The following is a 17,334-nucleotide window of genomic DNA, read 5'->3' on the forward strand; positions in this document are numbered from 1 at the left end:
AATACAGAGCCTCATTCAGTCTGAATTGATTCTTTTAGTGTAGTTGGGAAATAAGTTAGTCCTCCCCAGAATACAGAGCCTCATTCAGTCTGAATTGATTCTTTTAGTGTAGTTGGGAAATAAGTTAGTCCTCCCCAGAATACAGAGCCTCATTCAGTCTCCCTTGAACTTTCATTCTATCATGCAATCCCAATATACTGTTCAGTGTTGGTCATATGACAACATAGAGAAATCTATTCACAGTTTAGCTTAAGCACATCCATGGTTAAAAATTGACCAAATAAAGCTAAAAATAACAATCACAGTATTTATATGCAAGATAGAAAGTAACTAAGAAAGCAGAGAACAAAAATAACCTAAATAAAGGTTGCATACAGCCATCATTAAAAGTTAACTTAAGTTATGTATAACTAGCTTTTATATGATAACTGTTAATTCCAAAACACAAAAGATAAATCTTATTCAAGACTTTGTTCTGTATCAATTTTACTTCCTAAATAGCATGGTTCTTTTTTTTATTTGCAGTAATGAGCTGAATTCAAGCAGTCTCAAGGAGTTACTTTTCATCATGGAAGATGAAAAGCCTAATCCAACCAATGATATTGGACTTCACTTACTTTGTGGGCAGATAATCATGGGTACACAATATCTAATCACAGAAATTAAGTTGTTTGAAAGTTCATATGATATTATTTTTATAAATAAATAGTCTATGTTATGAAAACAAATTGAGTAAGGTTTTATAAAGAATATTATGATTGTTTTCCTTTTGCAAAATAAGTTGTTGTTGATGCAAATATAAAGAAATCATATTTTATTTCTTATTAGGTGTAAGGCTGGCTACAATTTATCAGAATCAAGAAGTTTCAAACCAACACTCAAATTTGTTTGTAATTTTTTTTTTAAATTGTAAAAATAAGATTGGAGCCAGAAGAAATTTTGGATGAGAAAAATATAAATTAGATGCAAGTGACTTAAATTTTGAATATTGTCAGCTGTGGTGCAGGGCATACTCATTTGGATAGTTTCCTTAGTTTTAGGAGTTCTGGTCACGTGTCTGAACACTTGCTTTCATAACACATGAGAAGAAAATCAGTAAATATTTCAAATGATATTTAAATATGATGCAATTGAGAAACATATTAATGGGGTTAATGGGCATACAGAAATTTTATAGTTCCTTTCACTCTGCAAATAATATATATATGAAAAAAATAATAACTTCACATTACACTTATTCATATTATATATATACAGATTTTTTCATCAACTAATATTACCTTTTACTAGGTTCAAATCTACAAATATAGAGTAAGTGATAAACATCAATATTTCATTGTCATGAAAATTATATCTAGACTTATCTTGAGTTTGTTTCATTTTTGGGAAAAGCAAATGTTTCAAATAATAAAGGATCTTGAAGCAAAATACTAATGATAGAAGCAGGAGATACAGATAGAAATGGCACACCATTTATTACTTTATGTAGTGATGGTGGTTGGTTCCAGTGCCATTTGTAAAGAAATGTACTGTAAAGTTGTGCTGGTGTAATTTGTTTCTGTACAATAATACTATTATGTCCAGGTGTGAGGAACAAGTTTTGCAGCCCTTGCTTATGCAATATGTCATCCAGAGCCATCACTAAAGAGCATCATCACTGGTGGAAAAATTGGAATGGACAAGTATTATGAGGACCATCCCCTACAACCAGACATAAATTATGAGGAGTTTGAAAGAGATAGTAAAGAATTTCTGATAAAATTATAAGTAACAGAGGAGACAAAATGAGCTAAATAAGCTAGAACAGAGTAATTGCAGTCAGACTGCAAATGAGTTATGTATTTTGGAAAGAGGCAAATGAGGTCAGAATTTGGATGCATTTGCAAAATGAAGTAAACTACTTCTTGTAAAATATAGTAAGAAGATTACTTCATTCTCCTGCTTTCTTAACAAAGGACACTCAGAATGGAAAGAATCATGAAGACGGGAGTGCAAATTCAATGATACAGTTTGTCAATATTGATTTTTAGTTTTTTTCTGAATCATCAGGTGGGCTAATAAGAAAACATGGAATATTGGAAGTGAAATGTCAAAAACAGCTGAACATAACAAACTTGTAACAGCTAAAAACTTGAAACATTTTTGTACTTTAGTTACCACTTCAAACTCAGATCTTCAATCCCAAAAACTAACACTTATGTTTCCAAGTTCAAGGTCAGTTGCACATAACATGAATTTTGTGACTTTCTTACATGCACATCTCAAGGCACACACATTAAAAGAATACTGTGAGATGTCACTTTTTGGACACAAAAAGTTTCCTATTTCCCAAAAATTACATGTTCCCAAAACTGGCTGGCCTCCTGACTTCCAAGTAATGTGAAAATATGAAACCAACAATACATCAAACGACCAATTCAAAAGTGAAAAGCATGATATGAAGATATGGGAAAAACAAAGATAAAAAAAAAAAAAAGACAGTTTTGTCAAAAAAGAATGCTTATAGATGTTAAAGAAATATATGAATACTGGTGCTAAATTATCTTTTTTTGTGATTTGTACATTTTCAATCATATTACATATCACTAGATTGCTTCCTTTATACTTAATATATCGTTTTGTATAGTTTTCAGATTGAAAATAAAGTAACTGTTTCTATGTTACATTACACAGATAACTGACATGAAACTGTGAAATTATAGTGTCAGATTCTTTACAGTAGTTATCTGTGACTTGTTGGCAATAAATCTGAACAATAAACAGTTAACACACAATACACTTATTTTATAATAATATATTCAAAACCAGTCAAAAGTAAGTACAAAAATTTGTTACACTATTAGTTATCACAGTTGTGTCCAGAGCTTTAAATAATTGTCTCTTTTTCGTCAAAGTCCACACAGACATTTTCAATTACTTTAGAATATCCTCTATCCCTGTTTTTACAATACAAGCTGTGAAACTCACTTTAGAAATCACTACAATATGCTTTCAATCACACAGAAACTTTTTTTTTCACTTTTACTTTCACTAACGTAATTAACTTAAATATATAATAAGAGGTATAGCTTCAAAACTATTATATCAATTACTTTAATAGTCAATATGCGATCAAGATCAGCACTATAAAACAATAATGAATTTAATATAAATTCAAAACTCTATTTAAAAAAACAAAAAACCTTAGCACTTTTTGGTCATTATCCAAAAGTTATTACAGAGATTGCCTGTGGTAATAACACCCAAAAGCATTGGGGATATCCCATCTATCAGACAAAATCCAAAAAGCAGATAAGAAACCAGTCAGCAGTTATAGAAAATTCAATAAAGGTACAGTGTTGAGTGCTTATACCCACAACGTCTCAACTCTTACTGCCTTTCACTGTCTGCAGCCAGTTGTGGGAAGGCAGTTACCCTTAAAAAGATGTAATAAAGTTAAAAGTAGAAATAAAATAAAATTAAGCCACCCAAAAAATATATATTTCAACTAAATAATGCCTACCATCCTCCACCCTTGAAAGTTCTAAAAAATCCTTAAAGTAGAATAAATACCACCCTAATAATTCTACTACATGTTAATCCCAACCTCCACCCTTTTCTGAAAATGACTTATTAAAAAAAAAGATCTTAAGAGAACTACAAGACTAACCTTGTAGTTCATATTGTCACATTATTTAAGCACGGGATAGATGAGACAAGCCTAGCTACTTGAAGTTAGTCTTTCCAGTCCTAACTATACTGAATAAAGGTAGCTACCTACCTCTAGTGACAAAAAAGGTTTTTCCTCATTGAATATTTATCTAATAAAATATTTTGAAATTTATTACAAAAACTTGCAAAAAACTTTTTTATTTGCCAGTATTTATATCCATTATTTTCTAATTTAGTTATGAATAACATAACATTATCCATAAAAAATCTGCTGTTGTTACAAACAATTAAAAATCTTTTTAATTGAGACTTAACACTTTTCAGCATCATACAAGGAACCACACTATTAGGGGTAGGCTGACCAAGGATGGAAAAATTAAATGTTCTTCTCTTATCAAAAATATTTATATGTACTTTACCATTTATATATATTGCCCAACAGAGACATAGAACTTTTTATAAGCTACGGGTCATTATGATGTAACAATAATCACTTAAAGCAATAAGAAAATTACAGAAGGTTTGATTAATGTGACGTCAATTCACAACAACTGAATTACACAAAAAGATTTGTAAACAGTTACGCAAACAAATCTGCAATAAATTATAACTTCTAAAAATACATTTAACACTTTATAACTATTTAATTCATAACTATACAATTTTATTAGCATGTGTTCAAAAATAACTAAACATCCACAAAACTGACATGAGATTTTTTTACAACAAATTACTCAAATTTGTGTTTCAGTGGAAATGTTTTAAACATAAACAAAACACAAAATAATATGTCATAACTATTTGCTGTAATTAGAAATTTTATGAAATGCCCAATTACAGAAGGTGGCTATAACTATAATATAACTGTAACTATAAGATCTTAGAATTTTCAATAATGTATATATTTCTGTTTTACAATTATCAGCATGTGTTTTATATATATATATATATATATATATATATATATGTAGAAGAGGTTGTGGTGAGTTTTATTTTAACTTCAAATATCATCTGGTTCACAAGTCAATTTAAAGATAAACAGACAATACAATTTCTCATGTTCGAGATCCTACAAAATCCATATGTTCAGATATCAAAACCAAATACTTGTATACTATCATAAAGATAAAATTACTTGCAACTAAAGGACAGGCATACATTAAAAAAAAAGTATTATAAATTGTTACTTATAAAAACTTGAGATCTTGGTATATTTCACAATTGTATAATATGCAATAAGACGAATGTTACTTGCCTAAATTTCTAGTATACAAACCAGTATTAGCATTGTTAGTATGCCTATGTAAGTGGCAGTATTTACTTTAGTATCAAAAAGTTATTTTTATTAGGATTTTTGTTCTATACTGATTGTCACTAAAGTGTTTGTCAGTACATGTGACTGTTTAGAAAAGTAGGGTATCAGAATTTCATGATACAACATACTGTTTGTCAACACACTTACTTCACATACTATATGTCAGTAAATGGGCATTGTAGCTGTAATTTGCCTCGGATTATGTAACTTAGTGAAATAGTGAGCACATCTCGAACAAAACTTGAACAAATCTTCAGTGATTCTGAAGCTCAAACTGTAAAATCTGCAACAATTATATAGAAACTACAGGTACTACTCCTCACACTTGAACATGTATCCCATGTATAAAGAAGTTTGAAACTTCTAAAATATGCTATATAATACATACATATTTTAGAAGTTTAGGTCCACTGTATTTAGTCACTGGAAAATATATTTTTCAAATCTCAAATCATTGACAGACTTCAAAGTAAACTAGGATACCATAATTAGACAGAAGGGTGACATCACCTTTCTAGTTAGGTGATAGTTGACTCACTGTACTTGTTGCACCAGTTCTACCTAAACGGAAACTAAGGTTCATCACTAAAGAAACAATGTTTTCACATTTTAGCTGCATTTTATAAGTGTGTGTGTGTGTGTGATTTAGACACTTAACCACATTGAGAGTTTTCAACATTAATCAAGAAAATACTATACATTACCAAATTAATAATGATACATAATAACCATAATGAAGCCATGAAAAACACTTTCATTTATAATGTTAGTAAACTGTTTTGGCAAGCTATCTAAACAGATTAAGAACAGTTTGAAAATCCATTAGGCCTTTACTGTCCACTTATTCAAAGCCACAAAAGTCTTGTAAAAAATAAAGTATAACTGTAATAGATTGATAGCAATGTTTGTCAAAAACAAAGTTGATATTGTCAGTACTTGTTTCAATAGAAAGAACTAAAGGCCAAATTCTTATAAAATAAACTAAAGACCAACCATATATGTGTAGGTCAGGAGTTTCCTGCACTGATGTTAAAATAATCTTCCTAAAAACTTCAAGATTGGGGATATATATATATATATATATATATATATATATATATATACACACACACACATATACATATATAAATACACACACACATATACATATATAAAACTGTTATCCAAATCACACAAGCTATGGGCCAAGGGCCATAAACATATAAACTGCATAAACCTCATGTGAACTATACTCAAAACCTTCCAAATTCACTTGGAATCAATAACAGCATGTAGCACATACATCATACTGCCAACACACATGTCTATGGCAGTGTTCTCAAGAACATATGATGTTAAGTATACAGCAGTTACAAAGTAAAAAATGAGACATAATCCTTGCATTGTCACAATTACTCAGAAGCCTCATGTGAAAACTCAGAAAGAAGCTGTATTATCTTATTGTTTCAATACATATAGTCCACATCTTTCATTCATTTGTCACAAAATCTAGTTAGAAACAACATCACAAGGCAATACAATACAACGTTATTATACGAGATGATTGAGACTAAAATATATCTTATAATAAATAATAATAGCTACTTTATCATCTCTAAATGAAAAGTAATTCCAAAATGTGTAAATATTAATCTACAATTCAGAAACTAATATTACATACATAAATGCCACCAAATTAGTGGACAGTCTCACCATTGTATGTTTGTAAGATCAATTTATCTGCCAAATGTAAACTTTTGTTAAGATGACATAATACAGATATTTCCATCGAGCATATAATTGACATAATTACATTGTATGGCATTAGTAGTCGCATATCTTACAGTAATAAAAGGCAAGCAAACGTATTTATACATTATACAAATACTCCAATATTTTCTGTCATTTTATGATTTTTGTATTATTTTTCACAGTCTGTTTCAACAACAGAAAGTCCAATTTTTAAAAATTTGCTTCATATTTATTTTTTGTTTGTTGTTAAGCACAAACCTACACAATGAGCTATCTGTGTTCGACCCATTGTGAATATCAAAATGCAAGTTGTAGCATTATAAGCCCTTATACTTGCCTCTGAGCCACCAGGGGACTTCATATATATACTAGGCAAGGTGTTTTGACTAAGTATATCTGAATAAAATATTTTATCCATGAATTTATTTAAGAAAACAGTTTGTATTATTTCTGGTACAGGATAAATGTATAAAAATCAAGATCACCATGTAGCACACAATACTGCTAACACATAATATGTTTATGGCAGCATTCTCAAAAACATCTAATAAACAGAATTTACTGTGGGACATAAGTTGCTGTAAATATGTTTTTCTTTATGTCATGAAAGTGAAAACATTTGTGAATATTCTTAGGTTACTTAGCAATTATTTATAATAGGGAATGAAATCATTGGTACTTTCAAACTTCCTAAGTTTTGTAATAATAGCATTCACTCCCCTAGAATGAAAGTAATAATAGTTTTTAGCAAACTAACAATGTAGGGTAGATGATAACTCTGACATCAAATAGCACAGTCTCTTTTAAATTCAAAGGTAAATAAAGGTTGAATACATATAAATATACTTTGTGATCAACAAACATATCAGAAATACAGTACCTTGAAAAACATTACAAAACAAGCAGAGATGTAGGATAGATTATTTTCATAGCGTTGCGATATTATGAAAAATATACAATAATAGATATATCAAAGTTATATGCTAAATTTTCAGTTTGTATTCTTAGTGTGTCAGCCAAGCACAGTAATTTAAGTTACTACTGACTAAATATATTAAAAATGTAACAAATGGCCTTTAGAAATTGTATCCAAAACACAAGCAGCTTTGATGTTACTGGAGCATGTACACATGTAACACAATCAGAGACGAATTTCAGTCCTTAATGGACCAATTACCATAGTGAGTTTGTGTGATATGGAACAGGATTAGAATTAACTGAAACTCCCTCACTCTCATACCATTGATTTCTCGTTAGTCACTGAATAATGACAAGAAACTCCCTCACTCTCATACCACTGATTTCTCGTTAGTCACTGGATAACGACAAGAAACTCCCTCACTCTCATACCACTGATTTCTCGTTAGTCACTGGATAATGACAAGAAACTCCCTCACTCTCATACCACTGATTTCTCGTTAGTCACTGGATAACGACAAGAAACTCCCTCACTCTCATACTACTGATTTCTCGTTAGTCACTGGATAACGACAAGAAACTCCCTCACTCTCATACCACTGATTTCTCGTTAGTCACTGGATAACGACAAGAAACTCCCTCACTCTCATACCACTGATTTCTCATTAGACACTGGATAACGACAAGAAACTCCCTCACTCTCATACCACTGATTTCTCATTAGACACTGGATAACGACAAGAAACTCCCTCACTCTCATACCACTGATTTCTCGTTAGTCACTGGATAACGACAAGAAACTCCCTCACTCTCATACCACTGATTTCTCGTTAGTCACTGGATAATGACAAGAAACTCCCTCACTCTCATACCACTGATTTCTCGTTAGTCACTGGATAACGACAAGAAACTCCCTCACTCTCATACCACTGATTTCTCATTAGACACTGGATAACGACAATTCAGCCTACCCATTTTTGTTTTATACAAATGTAATCTGTGGTCATAAGAATAAATATATTGTACTACTGATGCTTTGCTGCCCTCTAGATTCAGAAATGATTATTATATATGTCTTTACCCTAACCTTAACTAAGTGTGTATAGACTTAACCCATTGGAGAAGGAATGTTAACTATAATTCACAATTTATTATGTGTCTACAAGAAATTTGGTAAGCACTACTTTTGCTCTTCGTCCAGTACAGACGAATGGAAGAGACATAGGGCAGAACTGAATAGAATACATGGCTAAAGGACCATAAATGTATAGGCTAAGTGCGGTCCACCAGGGCAGAAAACATCTAGGGGGAAGCACCTTGGGATATGACAGATTATGCCAAGTGTGGTTCATGGGCACAAACAACAATGGAAAGTGTCTTGCATAAGTTTATAAGATCAACAAGTGTGGTCTGCCCATACAAAAAAAACATCAGGAGAAGCACCTTGGATAATATGGAGTATGTGCAGTCCGCCCGGCAGAAAATACCCAATGGAAGTGTCTTGCATAAGATAGATTGTGGTATATTGTGATTGTAACATAATGAGAGATCAACAAGTGTAGTCTGCCCAGGCAAAAACATCTGTGGGATGCACCTTGAGATAAGTGGTAGTATGACAAGTGCAGTCCATCCAGGTAGTAAACATTCAGTGGAATTGTGGCTTTCATATCTTGTATGAAAAATATTGATAGAACAACAAGTGCAGTCTGCCCAGGCAAAAACATCCAGGGTAAGCACCTTGTGTTAGCATTGAGTAATGTAAGTGTGGTCCATCTGGGCAGTATAAAGCACAACAATGATAGGCATCTTCTCACAGAGTATATTTTAATTACTGTACAAACCCACTCGTGAGGAAACTTCCACTGTCCACCACTCCAGTGACTGGGAATTGGAAGTGGCAAGGGCCCCGTGCTCCACTAGAAGAAAGAAGGGGGGGTATATGCATTCGAGGATCTGGAGGAACGACACACTGGAGACAGTGAATGGGCATTAGCATTTCCTATTTTGCAATGCAGAAAGACACTGACTGTAAGAATCATGGGTCAGTAGGTATGGGCAAATACCCCTATCTGCTTTACTCATGACCTCCATGAGTGATTTACAGATATACATACACATACACAACCAGATAAGCAGCCAATGGTCTTACAGAAACACCCAATCTCCACAGTGAGCATTAGAAAAAATATGCAGAGTTAGTGCTAAGATAGGAAATCCAGCATACCTGCCATTAGGTGGGATCCTGAAATACAATGTGAAGCAACTAAATAAAAGAAAAAAAAAAGATGTAATATAGTAAGTCAACTTACCCCAGTCAAAGGTGAACATACGTGGAGATTCTCTTCAAGCGGAAGATGATACCCGACTAAGGAAGACACATTTAAGTGATGCAAAAAAATAATGTGCAAAGAAAGTATTGAGAGTTTTCCACATACCAGCTAGAATAATCTCCTCCAAAGGACAGCAGATCTGAGCAGCTAAGGACATGGTTAAATGGCATATTTGATGCAAAGAAACACTGAACAGCTATCAACCTTCCACCAAGTCAGAATAAGCTAGTCGTAAGAGTTTCCGAACCAAGCCAGTAAAGGTAATAGGAGAAAGATTACAGGAAACAGAGGGATTTCATAGAATGAAGAAGCGAGAACAGGAACGATGAAAGGAGTCAGTACGAGACATATAACAATGAAGAGAATGAAGTGGACAAAGAAGACGATCTGGAACAGAATGAGAGTATTAATGGGAAATGGAAAGCAAGGAAATAGGAGAAAAGGTTAAACCTCTTTCATGAGTAGTGGATGTTTCAGGAAGTAAGGAATGATCGGGATAAAGGAGAACACAAGAGGAATGGTAAAGGGTGCAGGAAGCATTTATAGCAAAAATATCAGGACAATGATGACCACAAGCTAGGAGGAGAAGGAAATAGGTCTTAAGAGAAACATGGTACAAAGAACATGTAGCAATGGGTTCAATAGGAGAACAAGCCAGGGCATGAAGCACTACATTGAGATCCCAATCTGGAAATACAAAGGGACGGGGTGGATGAATTAGATGAAAGGAATGGAAAATAATATGGGAGTATGGAAGGTATTGGACATGGCAACAGTTGAAACAGTAGACACAGACAAACCTTGATCAAAGAATGAGGTATAGAACTAGGACAGATGAGCAACAGAAAGAAAGAAAGGATGGATGGCACAACAACTGGACCACAGTTTTAAAGGTAGACCAACATCTCTAATTACAGACAAAGAGGAAGGTCAAATGGTATGAGTAAGCAAAGATGCTATATGATGGGAGAGTCCCTGAGTGGAGGTGATGGACTGGACAAAAGCCATGTGTGAAGATGAAGCATGTCCAATTGAGGTAGTTGGAGGAGTGACTTGGATGGAGGTAAGGACAAATGCATTAATATGTGGTGTTCCAAGGCAAGAACACACCCACTAAAAAACTTGAGGATGAAGGGACCACTCCGTAGGAAGGGCTTGGCTGGGAAAGGACAAGTGGTTTGCAACCAAATTCATAATCCAAGGCACATGACATGCCAAGATTATGTTGTAGTTGTGGGCCCAATACAGGAGGTCAAGTGTTTAAAAACACAGAGACCTGGACTTGGTTCCCCCTTGTTTAGTGATAGAGCTGAAGATAGTGGAATTATCAGAATGAACCATAACCACCCATCCCTGCAAGAAGGGGAGGAAATGATTGAGAGCTTGATGAACCACCAAAAGTTCCAGGAGGTTGATATGGAAAGTAGTTTCCTCGATAAACCACTGACCTGAAATCTCCTGAGAGTCAAGGGAAGCTCCCCCCCCAACTCACCAATGAAGCATTGGCGAACAGATGAGAGTTGGGACGAGGTGGAGGAAGCAGATCCTCCACTGTAGTAAGAGCCCTGTCAAGCCCCCATACAAGGTTTCTCCTGATCGCTGGGGGAAGGGTGACAGGATGGTTCAAGGGATCGTGGGAGAAGTTCCACTGAGCAAGAAGCATTCACTCAAGGAGTGCACGTGCACTCGACCAAAGGGAATGAGAGCTTCTAGAGAGGCCCACATCCCCAAAAGATATAGAACCTCTTGAGCAGTAAAAGAAGGAGAAGATAGCTCCTGAGCAGCCACACACTCAATATCTTGGAGCCAAAGTGGAGAAGGCTGGGCCCAACTGAGATGGGAATTGAAGAGAATCCCCAAATGAATAAGGTATTGTGTGGTGGTTAGAAAAGACTTCTCCAACTTGATGAGAAACCCCACCCAAGCAGACTTCTGAAGAAGGAAACGGGTGTGAGTGACAGATTGGTCCTGGTAAAAGGAAGCAGTCAGCCATCCATGTAATGATGCATCTGAAGACCCAACAAGTGAAAATGACATGCAAAACAGAAAACAATAAGACCAAACAAGACCAAATGGTAGTGCTTAGAATGAATGAATGTGGATGAACCAAAGATAATAACATGACTCTAGGGTGATGGGAATATGAAAATAAGCACCTGTCCCATCAAACTAGGTCATCCAGAGACCAGGGGAAAAACCCACCAAAGGGAGAGGTAGAACTCCATGGTGAATCAGAGTATTTCCAGAAAGGAATTCAGCCAGGACAGATTGACGATGAGTCTCCAATCTTCTGTCCTTTTGTGGGCAACAAACAGATGGGAGTAAAATTCCAGAAGAATTGGCACCACCTGTCCAATACCTCCTTTGTGAAGGTCTTGAAACAACTCTGCTAGAAGACTGGACAAGGCACAATCCCGAGGAGGATGAAAGGAAACCAGAAAAGAAGACGAGGGATGGGGAGGGGGGGACAGAACTGAAGGCATTATGTATTCAAATACATAAGTAAACTTTGACTTCCAAAACAAAATTTAAGAAATGATCGAAAACAAACATGAATGAAACATAAAATTAACTATCAACTCATAACATTAAGTTGAAACTGGCAAGAAATTACATGAACAAGGGACTCACATGAAGAACAAATTAAGCACATCTAAACACTTTCGTGCCAATCAAGAAAGTAAGGATTGTGCTGCAATGGTAGAGGGAGCTACCTGTGCTAGTATAGGTAGTGCAGTATGATTGGTGAAGGGTAGTCACATTATCATCACCTGTTACTGCAATGACACAAAATAAAGGGGTATAAAAGACTGGTGTGCTGTTCAAAATATTAGCAATGCTTAGAGGGCAAATCAAGGTTGAGATAGCTTTGGGTAAGAGAAGGTAATACTGTTTTGTAAAATATCAATATAATTGAATGCCTTTTGGTTTATGTAATGCCCCATCAACATTCCAGAGCATAATGGACATAGTACTGTCAAGGCTGTAAGACTGAATACTTCTGCTATTTGGACAACAGTCATTTTTGCAGCAAGTTTTGAGGAACACTTAGAAAGACTAAGGGATGTGTTTGATGGATTGTAAAAAAGAAACTTGAAATCAAAACCATGCAAGTGTCAATTTTTAAGAAAGGAAGTAGATTATTTAGGTAATATGGTAACTGCAGAAAGTGTAAGACCACACTTCAAAAAGGTAGAGGTATGTAAAAAATTACCCAGTTAAAAACATTAAAGAATTTTTGGATTTGTAGAATTCTACAGAAGATTCACTTCACATTTTCCAACATTTGTAAGGCCATTAACAGAGCTGACAAAGAATTATGTAGGTTTCCAGTGAATTGATAATAGACAGGAAGCATTTGAAAAGAGATTCACTATTGGTGGCACTAATTCTCAGCTACCCTGATTTCAGTAAAGAATTAATTTTTGATACTGTATCAGAGAAACAATGTGTAGCACTAGTGCATGGTATCAAGATGTTACACTGTTATCTGTATGGTATGAAGTTTACTATCATTACAGAGCATGTACCATATGGTGAATAATGGCATTAAAATATCTATCATCTATGTTAGCAAGGCAGTTGTTGCTATGACAAGATAATGATTTCGAAAACATGCACAGTGCAAGTAGAAACACTAATGCAGATGCATTGAGTAGGTTTAGATTAGGAGAGTCATTGGACAATTCAAAACAAGCAATCAACAGAATTAAGAACTAAAGAAAGACAGTGAAGATGACTGTGTAGTTGTTTGGGATTTATCAAAATCATGTTATTATATTATGAACACAAGAATGTAGCAGTAAATTCATTAAGAAATAAGTTGTACAAGGAGAAGAATCTAATAATACATTGGGTTCTAATGTGTTGTTCATAAAAACAGAAAGTGGAGGAAACGCCGAGTTTGCCACAGATAGTAGTACTACAGAAAAAGAGCTGTTTTCTGCAGTACTACTATCTGTGGCAAACTCGGCATTTCCTCCACTTTAAAGTGGAGGAAATGCCAAGTTTGCCACAGATAGTAGTACTACAGAAAAACAGAAAGTGGAGGAAATGCCAAGTTTGCCACAGATAGTAGTACTGCAGATAACAGAAAGTGGAGGAAACACCGAGTTTGCCACAGGTAGTAGTACTGCAGAAGACAGAAAGTGGAGGAAACGCCGAGTTTGACACAGGTAGTAGTACTGCAGAAAACAGAAAGTGGAGGAAACGCCGAGTTTGCCACAGGTAGTAGTACTGCAGAAAACAGAAAGTGGAGGAAACGCCGAGTTTGCCACAGGTAGTAGTACTGAAGAAAACAGAAAGTGGAGGAAACGCCGAGTTTGCCAAGATAGTAGTACTACAGAAAAACAGAAAATGAGTACTTACCATGGTATGCCATTTGTCACATATCTAGCATTTGAAAAAATTATAGTAGTATCAACAAGATTCTTTTGGTAAAATATGAAACTTTTATGAATCATGTATTGAATTCCAGAAACATTAGACCAGTCTATATTTAATGAATGTTCCTCTATAGAAAACGCCAAGTTTAATCATACCATTTCAAATTAAAGCTATGGACATTTTATAAACCCTACCTACATCAAGTTTAGGTAACAAACACACAATTTTCATTTTTCCATAAGTCAATAAGATTTCCAAAGGCAATATGTTTACCAGATAATAAAGTAGAAACTACAGCAAATGCATTTGTATACTAAATTGTAGTTTCATCAAACTCCCACAGCATTTACTAACTGATAAAAGTACAAGTCTCATTTCAATATTAATAAAGGAAACATACAAGTTATGAGGTGTAGGTAAAAATAGAGACAACTGTATACCATCAAGATAATGGAGTAGCAGAAAGATTCAACAGATTCTTGTTAGATGGGTTGTCATGATACTGCGAGTCAGGTCAGAAAACATTGGATGACCAGGTTCCATTATTATTGTTAGCATATAGAAGCACACTAAATAAATCCACACAAGAGATTACTTTATTTTTATAAAACTGTAATGTTACCATTTTTAGAGTTTGTGTTCCTTATTCTCATGCAAAGTTCCTCATAATTTGTACATTATTGATACTGATTGCGTATTTTTGAATTTAAAGAATTACTATTTGTAACTTGGTAACTGTCTCACAATAATGCCACTTTACAATATAAATGTTAAGCATACTTGAGTAAGGAAGCACATTATGCTAATATAATAATAGGTAGTCAAACTTTGATTTATAAGGAAGAGTTTTATCGATGGTGGAACATACTACGTTTCGACAGAATACTGGCTAGTCTTCATCAGGTACGATACGTATTAGGCAATACAGGGCTTATGAATAAAGGCACAAGGATTAAATGTGATTGAAATGATGTCAGCAGGTGACAGAATATAGGTAAAGGTCAAGTTTGATCAAGTGTATGAGCAGTGAACAGACCTTGCCAAATCCAGTTGATGTTGCTATGGCCATACATAAGATCTAATCACTGCCTGTCACAGAAAATGTCCTCCTACTTCACCTACATAAATCATGCTATACAACTATGCACCCACAACAAAAAGACTTACTAATTGAATTGAACTACTTAACTGGACATCATATTCTGAGCATGTCATGAAGTTTTACTAAGTTACATTCAAAATTTAATTAAAGTACTTTATCATCATGGTATATGAATAAACATGGCATCACAATGTAGCTAATTATCCATATTTTAATACAAGTTTCGTTCTTAATTTTATCAGGTGATATTTAAAAAAATTCTCAACTTTCCCTAGTTTGAGAATTGTGACATTTGCTCTCTAGGTATTCTCTCTTCTCTAATTTATTTACCACTCCTCCAACAAGTACAAAACTGAGCATAAATTACTCATTATGATTTTGTCATCACTCAGACAAAGCATAATTACTGTAATTTGATTGAGTAGCTTGAGTTGCATGTACACAAAGTAAGTTAAAGTTTTTTTTGGTAGGAATATTAATTACACGTGGCTCAAAAGGCAATAAAAAATAACATTGAAGTAGAAATGGATGTATACTGTTATGAGTTTATAGCTATATTTAGGATAAACAAACATATTTTTGTGTTTAAATTTGAAATCATTCTAGAAAGAAAAAGAAAAAAGTGATTTAATTTTATTTAGATTTATTTTTTTTGGTGGTTACAAGGTTGGTTAAATTGACCAACTTATATAGTTAAGGTAGAGAAAATAACAGATAAAATATGAAGTTTTACTGAAAAACATTTGAAATTTATTTAGGAAGTTTTAGAGATTATGCAAATCAAATTTGAAAATTTTCAGATAAAGCAAAGTATTTTTAATCTTAACGTAAAATCACTTTGAATTTGGAGCAGTCAACACTTTGATTCCATTATTAACAGAGAAATTTTAGGGAAAAAAAGTTATTTAAAAATTCTGATTTTTTTCATTTACAAATGATTCTTAACACGTACTGAAAGCTTGCAAAATTTCGTGAAGATACACAAAACATATTAGAAGTTATAGTATGGAAAATAAAAAAGTCAATTTGGGGTTACAAAATCGGCTGATTTGGCTAAGCCTCTAGGATGAGTGTTAAAGAATATACCATTATCTAGAGGTTTAAACCCCAATATTGCAGACAGAGCTGTATTAAACTTCAAAACCATAACAAATATGTTAACTCTCTATCTTTAACCTATCAATAACAAACAGCAAATTTGTTTTGTTCCCTTTTAAGCCAGAAGTTGCCAATGAAGTTACTAGCCTATTTAATAATTTGAGCATTGATGTAAAAACTGTATTGAAACCTTCATATAAAATTAACACATTACTACCTAACCCAAAAGAATCCCTACCAAAGAAACAAACACAAAGTATATATAGTACCCCATGCGAGTGTGGAAAGAAATACATAGAACAAACGTCATGTTCCTTGGAAATAAGATGCACAGGACACCAAGATACAGAGGGGAATTTTAGATATCTGTTTTAACATATCATCAAATCGAAATAGATCACAAAATACTTTGGGGTGAAATTTTTTTCATACACCACCTGAAAACTTAAAAAGAAAGAAATTGTTTAGGAACTACAGAAATCATCAAAGCAAACAAATTTCACTAAACCATGATAATGGCCCTAGCAACATTAACCATATTTAGTAAAGTCTTTTCACCACTCGTACACTTGATCAAACCTGACTTTTATCTATACCCTATCACCTGCTTTCATCATTTCCATCACATATAATCCTTGTGTCTTTTATCTTTGTAATCTTATAACAACCTTGTATTGCTTAGTACTGATTATATCTGAAGAAGACAGACCAATTTTCTTTCAAAACATGTACTATGTTCCACCATAAATAAAACTCTTACTTACGCTTATAAATCATTTTGTTTGCTTACCTATTATTAACTT

The 17,334-nt window shown here is 33.8% G+C and overlaps 1 protein-coding gene across 1 annotated transcript in view; it reads right to left on the minus strand.

The window, feature by feature from the left end:
* Positions 1-17,334, minus strand: part of LOC106471989 (tetraspanin-17-like) — a 58,500-nt gene that overhangs the window by 11,974 nt on the left and 29,192 nt on the right. The gene's annotated exons all lie outside the window — the stretch shown is intronic.

This window comes from Limulus polyphemus, unplaced genomic scaffold (assembly GCF_000517525.1).
Source record: "Limulus polyphemus unplaced genomic scaffold, Limulus_polyphemus-2.1.2 Scaffold5008, whole genome shotgun sequence".
Taxonomy (NCBI): Eukaryota; Metazoa; Arthropoda; class Merostomata; order Xiphosura; family Limulidae; genus Limulus; species Limulus polyphemus.